Raw genomic sequence first — 6,000 nt, 5'->3', positions numbered from 1 at the left:
ACTTCAACGCTTCAGCACAGCATTCCGGGAAGGCAGCGCTGCATTTGACCCAATTTGTACGCAGAAATGATGGCGTCACAACATCGTTTCAGTCGCGACGCAAAAGTGGATCTCCACCGTTCACTGCTGTCAGGACTTCACCAAATCATACCAAAGAAGTGTGTTTTTGACGGAGCGGTCCCAGAGATAAAGGTTCGGTCCTGCTTTGGAAGCAGCCGGTGAGTAAATCTGCTTCAAATGTCTGTGCTGTTGGCTCGTCGCGTGAGTAAACATCAGTAAACGACACGATCGCGTGCTTCGTCATTCAAATGCGCTAACGGACTCCATTGTTGTTCTATGTATAACGTTACACTAGTCTGACGTGCAAAACTGTTTTGCTTGCTACTGCTAAGGTTTAGTCGCATACAATAGTCCATAAACCGAATCATGTCCTCATAAACTCAGAGTAAAGACACACAAATGTTGACAGGCCACTAAATACAGTACATACCACAGAGACGGACGTCCTGCTGTTGCTGTTTCTCCTGTTCAATTTATTTCAGCCTCCGAATGATCCAGAACATTATCTGTGATAGCCATGAGTTTCTCCACGCTTGAGGACATCACCGCTTTGCGCGCTTGTCATTCTTTAGCTCCGCTCACACGATACGCCTCCAGGCACTCGGTTTTTTCCGGAAAGACTCGGTACAGCCCATATTTCTTTTATAAATATAATAAAACTAAAGACTTTTCAGAGATATGAAGGATGCAGTACTACTCTATAGGTACTCAAGATTGACATGATTGACAATGTAAGTGTTTTAACTTCTCAGATTAATTTCTATGAAAGTTAAGCTTCCAAAGGCATGAACTGAAAACACGCCAGACTGAACGCGCGTTGTGAATGTATGCCGCGAGTGTGGTCGCGATTACCTCAGCTCTCATCATGAGAGCTAATCAGCTCATTTATGACATTAAATGTAATCTGACTCCTAATCTGAGTTAGTGAGTTAATCTTCTTTTATTTCTTCTGTCATTCTGTTTAGAAAAATCATTTAATTGTATTATGTTTACTGAACGCTAAATGAGACCTAATTTTTCTTCATGTCTAAAACATGCATTTAATCCATAACTTACACTCAAAAAAGTGCCCTGCTTGCTTCATACATTATGCTCAATTTTTGTAAATTGGCCCGATCTCACAAAAATGCGTATAAATAGTACAAGTGCAATCTCGTGGAATGTATATGGCAAAATGAGTTTTGGCATGCATATGGTATACGCGTTTTTTCGCGTGCTTTTGATATGCACTTTATGGCATATTGTACTTATGAACCACACACCCCACCACCCTAATCCTACCCAAGAGTGTGTCATATGCACGCCATGAAGTGAGTATCATATGCACGCGAAAAACTGCGTAGCATATCTACGGCAAAACTCATTTTGGCGTATTCATTCCACGAGATTTCACACTCAAACTATTAATACGCATTACCATGTGATCATGTTGGTAAAATGTACACACATTTTATTGTGTTGGTAAAATGTACACACATTGTGTGTGTGTGTGTGTGTGTGTGAATTGTGACTTTACCTGGGACTTTCACGGTGAATGAGGTAAAGTCCCAAAAAGTCATCGTATTCCCTTAAAAAGTGACAGTAGCTGTGACAATACCCCCTATGTCAAGGATCAGGAAGTGGAGGACCCAGATGCAGAGTGAACAACAATGACGATTTATTAACAAGACAGATCAACAGACACAATGGGGTAGTGGATGAGTGACAGTCCAAACACCAGGGCAGGGGAAAGACACCACGACGACAGGCAGGGGAGGATGACCACTGAGACCAGTCCAGGCAGCCAATGAACTTGACGACAGCTCGTGAGGCAACACCAGGCAGGGCGATGGTGGACCAATCCAGGCAGGAACCAGGGGCTTGATGGTCTCCCAGAATCAGCTCCCTTCTTGGCTGAGAGGCAGTGGAGACAGCGGCCAGGGAAAAACTTAGGACAGAAAACACAGGACACACACACACACAAGACAACAAGAAACAACAGACAAACTAAGAACTATGACTAAATTAAACAAAAACTAAAATAATAACTGGAGCTAGAAAACAAAGAAAAATAAAACAAAACCTAAACAAAATCTCTATAAAGAGACTGAACAGAGAAATAAAAGTGGAATACAGGAAAAATAAAAATATAAGCTATCGAAACCAAGAAAACTAAACAATAAGGCTAAAGAGAAATGCCAAAATAAAACCTGGAGAAAATGAGCAAAATAAAGACAGAAACTACACTAGACTCAAAAACTCAGGAACAAAGAAAAAACTGAAAATAAATGCTAAGCTAGAAAAACAGGAGACACTAAAACTAGAAAAGACTAGACTAAGCTAGACAAGGAGCTAGAGACATGTACGCACAAGCAAACGCTCACAAACATACACAACGAACCAGCAAAGACATGAGGGAAGGTAGCACAATATAAAGGGACCAGAGCACATGAGGAACAGGTGAGCACAATTAGTGAAACGAGGACTAGACCAGACTAAACAAGGGGGCGTGGTAACGGCAAACAAGGAGGTAGGACAAGAGGAACACATGACAAACACAGAGAGAGACAGATCCAAGTACTAAGACACAAAACAAACATAGAAACATTAAACAAAGACAAAACAGACAGAGCTGCCAGGGCAGAACCCTGACAGTACCCTCCCCCCAATGGACGCCCCCTGGCGTCCAAACTAGGCAAGGGAAACAAAGGCGGTAACACTTGGGAGGGTGGGCGGGGAACAAAACTAGGAGTACCAGGGCAGACAGGAAACATGGGAGGCAGAACTGGGGAGGAAATTAATCTAGGGGAGTGGTTAGGGGCTGACCAGGGGGGTGCCGACCTAGGGAACCCACAAGGACCAGGAAACAGGGAGGGTGGGATGGGAGGGGTATTAGGCACCCGACCAACAAAGGCATGGGGCCTTTTCAATGGTGGGGACCTCTGACTGGACATGATTACTGGGACAGACTTAGAGACACCTTCTGGAACTGCAGAGATATCCTCCAGAAGTTCAGGGACAGATACTGGACTTGACTCGGGAGCGCCCTCCTGGGCTTGACTGGCGTGCTCAGGGACTGACTCGGGAGCGCCCTCCTGGGCTTGACTGGCGTGCTCAGGGACTGACTCGGGAGCGCCCTCCTGGGCTTGACTGGCGTGCTCAGGGACTGACTTGGGAGCGCCCTCCTGGGCTTGACTGGCGTGCTCAGGGACTGACTCGGGGGCGCCTTCCTGGGCTTGACTGGTGGGCTCTGGAAGGCCTCCTCTGAAGCGGGCTCTGGGACGGCCTCCTCTGAAGCGGGCTCTGGGACGGCCTCCTCTGAAGCGGGCTCTGGGACGGCCTCCTCTGAAGCGGGCTCTGGGACGGCCTCCTCTGAAGCGGGCTCTGGGACGGCCTCCTCTGAAGCGGGCTCTGGGACGGCCTCCTCTGAAGCGGGCTCTGGGACGGCCTCCTCTGAAGCGGGCTCTTGGGACGGCCAGCCTTGAAGTGTGCCCTGGGACAGAAGGTGAAGCCCTCACTGGGATAGGAACAGGAGATGGAGCCGACACGGGACTGCGCTCTGGGGCTGGAGCCGACACTGGACTGCGCTCTGGGGCTGGAGCCGACACTGGACTGCGCTCAGGGGCTGGAGCCGACACTGGACTGCGCTCAGGGGCTGGAGCCGACACTGGACTGCGCTCAGGGGCTGGAGCCGACACTGGACTGCGCTCAGGGGCTGGAGCCGACACTGGACTGCGCTCAGGGGCTGGAGCCGACACTGGACTGCGCTCAGGGGCTGGAGCCGACACTGGACTGCGCTCAGGGGCTGGAGCCGACACTGGACTGCGCTCAGGGGCTGGAGCCGACACTGGACTGCGCTCAGGGGCTGGAGCCGACACTGGACTGCGCTCAGGGGCTGGAGCCGACACTGGACTGCGCTCAGGGGCTGGAGCCGCTTGATTCCGGCCCTCCTGGACCAACAGATGAGGGGCATCTAGAATGGCAGCTGACTTGCAGGCATGGGCTCTCCTCTTCTTCCGCTTTCGAGGGCATGACAGTTTGTAGTCGACTGGCTCAGGCCTGACAGGTGCGGGCTCGACTGGCTCTGGACTGGCCGCTGCGGGCTCGACTGGCTCTGGACTGGCCGCTGCGGGCTCGACTGGCTCTGGACTGGCCGCTGCGGGCTCTGGACTGACAGGTGCGGGCTCGACTGGCTCTGGACTGACAGGTGTGGGCTCAACTGGCTCGGGTGGTGTCAGGATCTGCCAATCCCTGCGGTGATGCAAGTAATTGGAGAAGTTCCAGAAATCCAGGATCCTAAGTTGTTCCATTTCCCACTGTGGTAGGGGGTCATCCAGACAGATGTTGAACGCATCCTTGAGGGCTGCATCATCATACTCAAGGCCCTTAGCCATTGTCCAGAAGAACTGGGCGAAGGACCGCACTTCCCGGCCCTGTTGGCGAAGGGATGCCACACCCTGCTGGAGTGCCAACCTCTCTTGAGCAGTCGCAGGAGGAACAATACGGAAGCTCATTCTGCTGGGTCCTGTCTTGGCTGGTTCGTTCTGTCAAGGATCAGGAAGTGGAGGACCCAGATGCAGAGTGAACAACAATGACGATTTATTAACAAGACAGATCAACAGACACAATGGGGTAGTGGATGAGTGACAGTCCAAACACCAGGGCAGGGGAAAGACACCACGACGACAGGCAGGGGAGGATGACCACTGAGACCAGTCCAGGCAGCCAATGAACTTGACGACAGCTCGTGAGGCAACACCAGGCAGGGCGATGGTGGACCAATCCAGGCAGGAACCAGGGGCTTGATGGTCTCCCAGAATCAGCTCCCTTCTTGGCTGAGAGGCAGTGGAGACAGCGGCCAGGGAAAAACTTAGGACAGAAAACACAGGACACACACACACACACAAGACAACAAGAAACAACAGACAAACTAAGAACTATGACTAAATTAAACAAAAACTAAAATAATAACTGGAGCTAGAAAACAAAGAAAAATAAAACAAAACCTAAACAAAATCTCTATAAAGAGACTGAACAGAGAAATAAAAGTGGAATACAGGAAAAATAAAAATATAAGCTATCGAAACCAAGAAAACTAAACAATAAGGCTAAAGAGAAATGCCAAAATAAAACCTGGAGAAAATGAGCAAAATAAAGACAGAAACTACACTAGACTCAAAAACTCAGGAACAAAGAAAAAACTGAAAATAAATGCTAAGCTAGAAAAACAGGAGACACTAAAACTAGAAAAGACTAGACTAAGCTAGACAAGGAGCTAGAGACATGTACGCACAAGCAAACGCTCACAAACATACACAACGAACCAGCAAAGACATGAGGGAAGGTAGCACAATATAAAGGGACCAGAGCACATGAGGAACAGGTGAGCACAATTAGTGAAACGAGGACTAGACCAGACTAAACAAGGGGGCGTGGTAACGGCAAACAAGGAGGTAGGACAAGAGGAACACATGACAAACACAGAGAGAGACAGATCCAAGTACTAAGACACAAAACAAACATAGAAAGATTAAACAAAGACAAAACAGACAGAGCTGCCAGGGCAGAACCCTGACACCCTAGAGTTAGATAAGTCTATACATACCATTCTCCTCTCTGTGTTTGAGATGTACACAACATTTAAATAGGAAAATGTTGGCGTTATTTTGTCTCTTATTGAGCAGTAGGCTAGCTGGACCCGTTTACCTCCAGTCTTTGTGCTAAGCTAGGCTAGCGGTGGGTGCATCAGACTGAGTTATGGCACGGAGATGAGAATGGTATGTATGGACTTATCAAACTCTGAGGGATACGGTGAATGAGCTAAAGTCCTCAAAATGTTGACGTGTTCCTTTAAGACCTGACACACTGATCCATTATACTGTTACACGTGTCTTTTCTTTCTCAACTGTTTCTCAGCTGGCTGTGTTTACATGAATTCTGCGTAAGTGAAATTATGTGTAA

This window comes from Pseudorasbora parva, chromosome 23 (genome assembly GCF_024679245.1).
Source record: "Pseudorasbora parva isolate DD20220531a chromosome 23, ASM2467924v1, whole genome shotgun sequence".
In the NCBI taxonomy this organism is placed as follows: Eukaryota; Metazoa; Chordata; class Actinopteri; order Cypriniformes; family Gobionidae; genus Pseudorasbora; species Pseudorasbora parva.
The sequence above is the reverse complement of the archived record's forward strand: the minus strand, read 5'-3'. Positions refer to the sequence as shown.